Here is a 12,325-nt window from a genome sequence, read left to right as displayed (position 1 = left end):
AGGTCCTTTGACTTTATTTTGTTTTATGTCAAAACCGGCTTTCAGAAGGATTTGGACTATTTTCTTCCCTTTCTCGAAAACTTCCTCTGCTGTGTCACCCCACACAATAATGTCATCGATGTACTGCAGGTGTTCAGGAGCTTCCCCCTGCTCTAGTGCAGACTGGATCAGCCCATGGCAAATGGTAGGGCTGTGTTTCCACCCCTGGGGCAGCCTATTCCAAGTATATTGGACTCCCCTCCAAGTGAAGGCAAATTGTGGCCTGCACTCTGCTGCTAGAGGGATGGAGAAAAATGCATTAGCGATATCAATTGTGGCGTACCACTTGGCTGCCTTCGATTCAAGTTCATACTGAAGTTCCAGCATGTCCGGCACTGCAGCACTCAGTGGTGGCGTGACTTCGTTCAGGCCGCGATAGTCCACTGTTAGTCTCCACTCGCCATTAGACTTTCGCACTGGCCATATGGGACTATTGAAAGGTGAATGAGTCTTGCTGATCACTCCTTGGCTCTCCAATTGACGAATTAGCTTATGGATGGGAATCAGGGAGTCTCGGTTGGTGCGATATTGCCGCCGGTGCACAGTTGTGGTAGCAATTGGCACTTGCTGTTCTTCGACCCTCAGCAACCCCACAACAGAGGGGTCCTCTGAGAGACCAGGCAAGGTAGATAATTGTTTAATGCCCTCTGTCTCTAAGGCAGCAATACCAAAAGCCCACCGGAACCCTTTTGGGTCCTTGCAGTATCCTCTTCTAAGATAGTCTATGCCAAGGATACATGGAGCATCCGGACCAGTTACAATGCGGTGCTTTTCCCACTCATTCCCAGTCAGACTCACTTCAGCCTCCAATACAGTCAACTGCTGAGATCCCCCTGTCACTCCACAAATATAGATGGGCTCTGGTCCTTTATAGCTCGATGGCATTATAGTACATTGTGCACCGGTGTCTACTAAAGCCTTATACTTCTGTGCGCGTGATGTGCCAGGCCATCGAATCCACACAGTCCAATAAACTCGATTGTCCCTTTCCTCCCCCTGGCTGGAGGCAGGGCCCCCCTAATCCTGGTCAGAATCTTCCTCGTTTCTGTGTTTGAAGGACTGTCTGCTGGAAGTTGGAGCAGCAAACTTTTCGGAGAATCCCTTTTTCCTGATTGTTTTCTTTTGCAACTCACGTACCCGTGCCTCTAGGGTCGCGGTAGATTTTCCATCCCACTTTCTCATGTCCTCTCCATGGTCTCGTAAGTAAAACCACAGGGTGGCACGGGGTGAGTACCCACCATATCGTCTTCCTTGTGTGGGTGAACGCCTACCCCTGACAGCTGAGACACTGCTTTGTACAGGTGCGAAGGAGAATAATCTCTCTTCAAGTTGGTGAACCTTTTCAGAAAGTTTCTCCCAAGTGTTCTCCTTTGGTCGGTGGGCACTGGTTGGTTCAGGTGGGGAGGACAATAGATTCTCTTCAAGTTGGTGAACCTTTTCAGAAAGTTTCTCCACAGCTGAGACGCAGGCCTGTAAGGAAGAGGAGAGACTTTCTTCGTACTGCCGGAGTTGTTTAGCCGCTTCACCCACTGTGGGTTCCTCATCCTCTTTCCAGGCCATTATTGCCAATGAGCTGGCATATGATGATGGTGCACTCCGTACAAACCTCCGCCACATGGGTCGTGTACACTTGACTTCATCTGGATCTGTGGATGTTTGTTTGAGGTCTGGATCCTCATAAATCACTTCCCGTACGGCTAATTCCCTCAGGTACTGGATTCCCTTCTCCATAGTGGTCCACTTGCCTGGTAGACATAAAATATCTTCCTTGAAGGGATACCTTTCCCTCACAGCTGAGAGGAGACGCCTCCAGAGGCTGGTGGGTCGTGCTCCATCTGCAATTGCTTTGTCAATGCCGGCGTCTCGAGCAAGGGATCCCAGCCGCTTGGCTTCCCTGCCGTCTAATTCCACACAATTGGCTCCAGAGTCCCAGCACCGGAGCAGCCAGGTGACAAGCTGCTCACCTATACAGCGACCAAAATCTTTTCGCACATCTCGTAGCTCGCGCTCGTTTAGGCTTCGGGTAGTTACTGTTGCTCTTTCGGCATCCTCATCTTCCTCCTCCTGAATCCTTGACGGCCCAGCGTCGTCATCATCTTCGTCATCTCTATACTTAGTTTTGGCAGAAGCCTTACCTGGATTGGCAGAAGACTCTCTGCGTTCTAAACGACTTGAATTTCTGTACCATATTTTCACCTTCTCTACAGGGGCAGCTTGCACTGCTACTGCTCGTTTCTCTGACTTTGTTACAGGGTCTGCCACAGGGGTTGGAATGCCCTCTGCAGGGTCAACTTGCACTGCTACAGCTCGTTTCTCTGACACGGCCACAGGAGCTGGAGCGGCTACAGGAGCTGGAGCAGTTGCAGGAACCGGAGCTGTAGCGGCTACAGGAGCTGGAGCTGGAGCTGGAGCAGTTGCAGGAGCTGGGACTGGAGCAGCAGTAGGAGCTGGAGCTGGAGCGGCTTCAGGAGCTGGAGCTGGAGCGGCTTCAGGAGCTGGGACTGGAGCAGTTGCAGGCACTGGGACTGGAGTAGCGGCCGGAGCTGGAACTGGAGCGACTGCAGGAACTGGGACTGGAGCAGCTGCAGGAGCTGGAGCTGGAGCGGCTTCAGGAGCTGGAGCTGGAGCAGTTGCAGGAACTGGGACTGGAGTAGCGGCCGGAGCTGGAACTGGAGCGACTGCAGGAACTGGGACTGGAGCAGCTGCAGGAGCTGGGACTGGAGCGGCTGCAGGAGCTGGGACTGGAGCGGCTGCAGGAGCTGGGACTGGAGCGGCTGCAGGAGCTGGGACTGGAGCGGCTGCAGAATCCACCGTAGGGGTCACAGTGGCCGTTGGATCTGTCACAGGGTTTGGAGTGGCCGCAGGGTCTGTCACTAAGTTGACAGCAGTATCAATGGCAGCTCGATAGGCATGAGCCAGGCCCCAGCACGTTACAATGATTTGTGTTACTTTGGAACTGCCAGAATCATTACACCTTTTTTTCAAGCATTCTGCCAGTTTTTGAGGATTTTGCCATTGTTCAGGGGTGAATTTCCAACACACTGGGGGTGCCAACTGCTCTAGATGCCTGCCCATATCCACCCATACTCCCTGCCACCCACAACTATACTGCCTCCGGGCAGATCTCCGGATGAGCTTCATAAGTAGTTGTTTAACTTTAAGCAGAATCTGAAGTGCATTCATGAGGCAGAACAACAAGACTATGGTATTCTGAGTATTCCAGAAATATTCAATATCTTGGAGAGCTATTGTGACAAGCTCAGGGGATAAGAGGGTGGTGAAGGAGGAAGGCAGAGTGACCCAGGAGGATACAGGGGTGGTGAAGGAGAAAGGGAGAGTAAGCAAGTAAGGAAAAAATATCCTCCCCTTTCCCCTCCACAGATTGACTCTCTAATGGAGAAAAACAATAGGTATAATTGCTAATAGTTCCCAAGATGCTGTTTCCAAAGTACAGAGTCCACGATGTTACTGAGTATAAATACCAAGTTAGAGTCATGACCAGATATCTTATCGTCTCATAAGCCATTGCTATAACACTTAGTACCATAATGGTCTGAAACCAGGGCCCGGAGAGGAGAAACAACACTACAGAGAGCAAATACGGAAAATAATGTACTATAATACTCAATTTGGAAAACAGGCGCAGCAGAGTTGTGATTAAAGCAATCAGCATCATGACAAGTGACTATTAAGCAGGTCTAATCCTTACACCAATTTTAGTTTAACACACTCTGATCAGATCTGCCGTTATCTCAACCTTTCGGGCCCCACGTTGGGCGCCAAAAAGACTGTCGTGGTTTAACCCGACCGGCAGCTAAACACCACGCAGCCGTTCGCTCACCCTCCCCCCTCCCTCTCTGGGACGGGGGAGAGAAATGGAAAGTGAAGCCCGTGAGTTGAGATAAAGACAGTTTAATAAGACAGGAAAAGAAAAAAAAAATAACAAAAATAATAATAACAATAATAATAATGATGATACAATGGGGATAATACGAAAGTAATAATAGTATGTACAAACAAGTGATGCACAATGCAATTGCTCACCACCCGCTGACCGATGCCCAGCCTAACCCCGAGCAGTCCGGCCCCCTCCCCCCGGCTAGCCACCCCTATATATTGTTTAGCATGACGTCAGATGGTATGGAATACCCCTTTGGCTAGTTTGGGTCACCTGTCCTGGGTCTGTCCCCTCCCAGCTCTTACTGCACCCCCCAGCCTGCCCGTTGGCAGGACAGAGCAAAGGCTGAGATGTCCTTGGCTTAGTATAAGCACTGCTCTGCAACAATTAAAGCATCGGGGTGTTATCAGCACTCTTCTCATTCTAAGCCAAAACACAGCATTCCACCAGCTACTAGGAAGAAAATTAATTCTGTGCTAACTGAAACCAGGACATCTATCAACTGTGCATGCTCTGATTCTTCTACACACCTGACTACTAGCTGAGTTCAAAGGATGTGATTGATGTTTTTGGCTGAAAAAAAGGATTGTGAGTTTTTAAATAGTAACAAAACCATGCTTTGTTCTGTCGGTGAACATGGCATATTTGGGGCACAACATAATAACAAATAATTGAATAGTCACAAATAATCTTTTGTTTGGCTTCTCCTTAATTCAGATGGGACAATGAGATGACAATGAGACAAATGTTGGTCAGTTTAGGCACATTGGGAAAATTAAATGTCAGGCCTTGAGAGTCTTAATGAAGAGATCATGCATACAGATCATGTATAGCTATTATGATTACGCTATATGGCCAGAGATGGAGAAAAAAATGTGGCAATGTGAAAGTACCTGACACAAACATAAGACAGCAAGTTGGAGTTACGGCCATGTTTCATCCTTACAGCACTTCTTGTATCACAGCCAGAAACGTGCCTAGAGGCTAATCCAAGGTCACCAGCTGGCTATGGAGGTTGGATCTGCATTTCTCACTCAACCAAGCACCCCCAAAACTTTAGGGCCTGGACAAGCTGTACAGTGCAGTGGACTGAAGAAGGAGTTACAAAGGGTTTGACTCCTCTTGAGTCCCGTGACCCAGGATGAAGGTGGAGACGATTTGTTTCAGTCCCTGGGAAGATCTGAAGCAGACATTCTCTACAGTGAGCACTTGGCCAATGTTTCAAGGTGGCATTTTAACAGCCGGGTCCGAGTAGCTGGTGTCACTCAACCATTACCACCCTCCTTTGCCAGCACCCGCAGTGAGAGCAGCACCTGGCGACCATGCTTGAGGATTTAGCCATGGAGTTCAATAGCCGTGTTATCTGGTAGCTCTAATATAACATTAAAAAAAAATAAAAATAGCTCCAATCTGCTCCCTAGGGTCAGCAGGAAGAACCTAACTCAGTGCCTTCACTGGGATCACTAACGAGGGGTGAAAGGCTCAGATCCAACCAAAGCCATGCAGCATACGCAGCAGCAGCAGTACCCCCAAAGAGTAATTTGACACTTAATCACCTTCTTTCCAAAAGCCTGCCTACCAAGGGGGGGTGGGGAGACTTGTACACAAGCTGGCTTTTGATCTCCGTGGAGCTCAGAGGGCTTTGCTAGCACACTCATTTAAAGGATTGAGCAGCAACTAATTAATTACTCTACATTATATCAGTCATGGTTTTGAGGCTTGTTTTAACACATGAAGACAAGCTGTTAAACCAGAATGGCTGAGTGGTGTTTGTTTTGTGATAAGACAAAATAGTCTCCACCTCCCTCCCGATCATGTTTTTCTGTCTCAGCCTTCCAGGTCCCTTTCTCATAGTCACTAAAAGTAGCACCAATGTCCTGCTTTCTGGTTACTGTTACAGGGAATAATGGAAAACCGTAAAAAACACTGAACAGTTTACCTCATAAATTCCAAATTTACACTGGGGTGATTGTCTTCGGCCTCTCCAGGTGATGATTTGCTGCTATTAGCACTGAGAACTTGCCAGTGGGAAATAAAAAGAATTATCTTTGAAGGTTTTTGTTGTTGTTGTTCTGTTTTGTTTGTTTCTTTGTTTGTTTTTACCAGAAATCCTTGCCAAACTGAGCAGTATGAACTGTAGGGTTAACACCATTTCTTGAAATGTCAAACAGAACTGTGGAGTGACTTGGACTTTTTTTGGATGCTGACTTGCACTTTTCCAGGCTGATTGATTACTTTGGTGATTTCCTGGTGAGCACATAGATCTGCTGCTGATTTATAAGCTTGTGTAATAAATGGCTCAGGATTCAAGTTAGGATTAAATGAAAAAGTAGGATTTATTAAAAGGATATAAAGGAATAGAGGTAAGCAAACAGCGTTGGGTGCACCGGGAGTCTCCGCTCCACCAGGATGCACACCAGTTACATCAAGCAGCTGATTTTTATGCTCCTAGACTAATACATATTCATTACTACTTCTAAAAATTATTATTATTATATAAGATTATTATATATATTATTATTATATATATATTATATATATATTATATATATATTTAAATATATATATAAATATATATAAATATATATATAAAAATATATATATATAAATATATATATATAAATATAAATATATATATATATATATATATATATATTATTATATATATTATTATTATATATAAGATTATTATAATTAGCTTCCGGGGTCCAGTCTCTCCTACTGGAGCATGCGCAGTCTCCTCTGGGGGTCTCTTCTGGGGGTCTCTAGGGGTCTTTCATGCTGAAGGCTCGTAGTCTTCCTCTCCCCCTTTGTACTTACTTGGCACCATGCCAAGTTTATAGAACATTCTCTGCAGGTCTTGTCTCCCAGCCGTCCTTCAGCTTCTTTTTCCTTCCTCTTAATCTCTCGGCCCCCCTAACCAGATACCAAAGATCCGCATAGTATCCCATAACAGTCACTAGTTGTTATCAGTTGTTCTGAAACTCCCAGACATCAAACACAAACAGCTTTCTTATTTGACGCTTCACGAGTAATTAAAACATTCTTCCCCAGCCATTCACAGACACATCTATAGCAGTGTTAGAAATAGAAGTCCGGAATAACAAAAGCAAACAGGTTCATAAATTTAAGGAGTGTTTTCTGAAGACGTGATAAATTGACTAGAATGAGGGGGAGACTGGGACACACTGCAGCTGTGGTTCAAGAATTAAATTGCCAGTGCAGGGCCCAGAGGCAGACAGGATTCAAACAGAATTGTTCTTTATGGACACGAATTGTTAAAACATTCCTCACACTTGGTTTTAAAAATCAATTCTTGGAGCGTGCAGTCGCTCACCTTCACCTCCATAGACAGGGCTGCACAAAATTTATTTGCTTAGATAAAGCTGTTGGTAGTGGCTTTGGTGTTGCTAGCACTTTTATAAACTGATGGATTTGAACTTAGACTGTGCAGACAACACTAGCTTATTTGGCATTCACAAACCACAGCAGCTAATTAGATGTTAATTATATATGACTAAGTATATTAATTATAATGTATGAGAATTATATTAGGCTTAAGAACTATTTAAAGGGAACCAGAAATTAAAGCAGCAGGATCTAGTATCTGGATGTCATAGATGTGCTCTGTGTGGCCTTGGAGAGCATGGTTTACCACTTTGTCTCTAGTTTTCAAAAGACAAGGTTAAAATCATGAATGGTGTGTACCTACTTCATAAAACCACTGAGATCCTGTTACAAACACAAATATCTCCACATGTATTTTAAAATAGCAGCTTGCAATTTCAAACCTTCCACTTTTAAAATCTTTTTAATGCTAAACAATTCAGACCCATCACTCCATAAAAGGAGAAAACAATAACTACAAAAAATGCCATTAAAATAGTTCGAAGCTCCAAGTAAATAAAAACATTTTTTTTTAATCGTATTTGTGAAACTATTTCCAACCAAGCTGAAATTCCATAAAGACCTAAACTCATACCCAGTCCAGAATGAGAAATTTTACTCGGACACTTGGAGGGCCTTCTGACAGCAACATTTCAAGTCATGGGTTCAGCCACAGGGAGAAAGCAAATCTAATTCAGAAAAACAAAAGAAACAAACAAACAAAGAAGCAGGAAATTAATAGAAAAGATAAATTCTTCGTAGACATCCTACCAACTTCACCTCTGCCTCCACCTTGCCAGCTGCAAAATGGAGATAATCACAAGAGCTCATTTTGTGAGGAATTGTTAATGTTTACAAGGTACTTCAAGCATGTGCAAGCAGTAAGCTTTTAAGGAAGCAATTTGCCAAATGTGGGTGGATAGCTGTGAGCTTTGTCTAATCAGCAAGTGACTCAGTCACTTTTCCATGGAGGCCCTGTTCCTCCTGTAGTCCTAAACAAATTATTCAGAGCTAGCAATTTCTGTAGCCAGAAGGGCAGGGTGTCCTATGGGATACTGACTCTGCTGTTATGGAAATGGAAGCAAAAGGCATAGAACAGGGAATGGAAAAATTGTCTATTTTAACCAAAATATGTTCTGCTGCAACAGCTCAGCACAGTCTATACCTGAGCTTCCTAGCTCTGGGACAGAGGTAGACTCATTTTTAATGCAGTAGTTTTCTAATACCAACATCCTCCAGTTCTTACAATTAGCTCTCACATCTAAGCCACATCCATAGTAGCAGATAAAGTGGCCTGGGGCCACCTCCCTCTGGCACCAAGGCCAGTTGGCACAGAATGGCCCACATCCCTATCATTAATTTCATAATCTCTAAAAGGGGGTGATTACAAGCAACTTGGTTGGTGGGAATAGTCTCTGCTGTGCGCTAACTTCCAAACTGTGACACAGGAGTGATACAGAAAAATATAAATTGATCTAAGCCGAAAATCATTCTTGGAATATTTCTAAGAATTTAACAGGACAGAGAATTAGTCGTCAGCACCTGGGAATGTTTGTGTTTCTTGCATTTCTTGTGAATCTGCCTGTGTGATTACCTTCCTTCTTGATCTGGCGAGTTTGTCATGGTAAGGAGACTCCTTTATTTTTATTTTTTTTTAAACCAGATACTTCAGAATTTATAACAATTAACACTACTGAAAAGAAACATTAAAAAAATCTAGCAATTTAGGAGCAACAGTACGGAAAAAAAAAAAAATCAAACAAAATGCATTATGCATTTTGTAAGTCAAGCTCCATTTCTAGCTATCTCTGGATTCTTGAGGACTGAAAAGTAGGTCTGAGCTTTTTCAGGTTCAGCTGAAACACTGGGTGAAATGTATTTGCACAAGCAACAAAGCCAGTTGCATTCAGAGGCACTCATCATTGCTTGGATGCGATATAATTTCTGCAAGAGGCTTTAGTCTGCAAGATTTGATTAACTGCAAAAGGCAGAGTTATTAAAACAGATTGGAGCAGACTATGAAAGGCTTCTCTAAGACTCTGTATGTACACCACTTCTGCGGCACAGATAACTGTGCATCAATGTCTGGAGGAGAGAGCCTTCACTTTCCTAGGAAACATTTGCTTATATGTATATCCTTTCTTATGGAAATGCAGAACCTATTTTTTTTTTCCTCCATACACTTTTTCTTTTGGACCTGTTTATTATTCTACAGCTACTATACTGAATATTTCATCCAATGGGGGGAAAAAGAAAAATCACATTTCTGGCAGATGGGCAACCTGGCAACCCAGTTTCTATTTACATTCTGTTATTAAAGTGATCTGTCATGAATTGCTGTTGATAATGAATCAGATCAGGGAACAGATCTGCCTAAAAAGTAATCCAGTGAAAAAAACATGTTTTGGGTTTCCAGCAAAATCAGATCACATGAACCATATGGCTGCACAGACGGTCTCTGGTGCCAGTACTCGGGGAAGGCAGGAACAAAGCTGGGTCCAGGAGCAAGGACTGGTGCTCTCCATCTGCCCACAGCCTGGCCTCATCTCTCGGGAACCAGCTCATGGAGTTGTAGCTGCAAGTAGATTGCCACATTTGTTCATTTTAAAGCAAAGATGTGGGGACACATCAAGATTTGTGGTGCTCAGTTCACTACTTGGAGCATTCCCAAGGGGAAAATATATTACAAAAAAAAAAAAAAAAAAAACCAACAAATATGTAGGTGATGAGCATTAGCCAGTATGAGTGGGCCTCCTGCTGGGGCTGTGTGATGGAGATTTCCTCCTTCCACGCTGAGCTTGATGGCAGCAGCAGTGATCAGCACAGGCACGTGGGCCTGAGCAGCCCAAACAGGAGGTGTTGTGGGTGCTGCTGGGCTGTGGCAGCCATTCCCCCAGACATCAGCCTCAGGACAGGCTGCAGGAGGCACAGCCATGCTATCCATCCTCCGCTGGAGCCAGTCTGGAGTATTACATGGGGCAGAGAAGGTCCTGTTGTCCTGCCCATCCTTTACGTCCACACTGAAATGCTGGTATCACAGCAGCAGCACAGCATTACAGAGAGCTTCACGGCTTCCCACCACCTGACAGCAATCAGTCTTGAAGGTGTTCAGTGCTGCTTGTCTTTGGCACAACAATACTTTTTAATAATCCCTGCCACAGCACATTTTTCGTTCCCGAAGAGAACAATGCAATGCATTTAACATTTGCCTGATTAATCCTTATGGCTACAAGCCACCCATTGTTCTTACCGCAGAGCTGCTAATCAGCAGGGGCTCCAGAAAAAAGCAGAAGCTGGTGGGACTGTGGAAGCCTGAGTTCACAAAAGCTATGGAAAATGGCAAGAGGTTTCCCTCCCCACGTACATTTTCACATTTTACTTCCGTTTAATAGCAGAACTCTTACCTGGGTTCATAAATCTACACATACATGTCTCACTATACTGACCCACATTTGAAAATGTTTACCTTAGCGTTTCTATAGCCTCATTAGTGTGGTATTTTTATATCCGCTGTCGCATTTGCACTTACCTATGTAGTTAAGTACTATGTGTGCTGGAACTAGGTACTAATAATCCCACTGTATCTCTGACATTTTCTTTCATAGGAATTGTTCCCCTAGGTGCTGTTTTCCAAATATTTTTGTTTTAGCTTTTGAAATGGAAGTAGACCTGATGTTACTATGAAGTTGATTTGAAAGAATATGCCATAAAATTTGGCCCTGTTTTATTTCAGTGGCTAATTTATCAGTTGGAGACGCTGGTCTGGAAGCCTGACTGAGCAAGGTTATGCTCAGTCTTTCTGGGCACCAATTCTTCTTTGGCCTCGTGCTCTCCTCCTCTTCAGTCTAAGAGAACAATCTGTATAAAAACTGATAAAAGCGCATTTTATGTGTATATAAACATTGGTGCATTTTAAAAATATTATAGATGCTATGGTAGTAGTAAATATTGCAAACAAGCTGCATTTCTGGGTTGAAGTAAATGCTATACCCACTCTATTTTCATATACATAAAACATATATATATATATAAATATATACTAATCATAAGATCGTGTGATCTCGGGGTGTGGGGGTGCATTGTAAGTGGTTGTGGTTTCCCCCCCATTCACAGTTTGATGCCCCAGACTCGCTGTACTGTCCCGGTGCCTGGGTAATGAGTGAGCTCTGGCACAAGCAGAACTCGATGTCTTTCTGCACACTCTGCTGTAAAATAGAAAAAGCATCACAGGGGATGTTGTGGCCTTTTAACAGTCAGTCATAAAGGCAATGAATCCTTCCCACTGCTTCTTATGATCTTCTGCTTTGTACTCAGTGAGGTTTTATCCAGCATCAGAGGGGCTGGAGTTAAAAGCTCCTTAGCAGGGATGGGAGTGAGGGCTGGGTAGGCGTGGGGAAGACACTGGAGGCAGCCGAGTATGAGAAAGGCAAAAGCATCCCAGGACACCCATGGGGAGGTAAGAAGGGCCCTGAAAGGATGTCCAGGCTGTGCTCTTTAGGGGTGTACTACGCCCCCATTTTGCTATGCCCCTGGATGCGCTGCCTTTGACGCACCCTTTGGCAATAAAACGGGCTGTCTCCCCAGGGCATATCACGTAGCAGGCATTAGTTCAGGCCTTGCTGTAGCATTATGCCTTCAAATAGCTCCGTGCTAATTCTGTCTCCCCTCTTTCCTTACACCACAGCCCCCACCCCCAAACACAAAGACTGTTTTTTCTCAGATGCGCTCAACTTAGAAAGCTGGTGAAAGTGATGGTTACTACCAATACAATTGTGGGGAAAAACGACAGGCAGTTCGGATCACATCCTTTTATGTCTTTATTTACCAGTTAAGATCCTTTTAATCCATCAATGCAAATATGCGGAACACCAGAAAACCATGTTTTAAGCAGCACATACCAGTTGGCTGAGAATAAACTAACTACATTCCCCAAGCAATGTAAAAGTAACAATGCACATCATCTTCCAGAAGAAGAAACAAACAGATATTGCAGCTGAGAGG

Source organism: Netta rufina, assembly GCF_964035555.1.
Source record: "Netta rufina genome assembly, chromosome: 2".
Taxonomy (NCBI): Eukaryota; Metazoa; Chordata; class Aves; order Anseriformes; family Anatidae; genus Netta; species Netta rufina.
Note: the sequence above shows the minus strand (reverse complement) of the source record.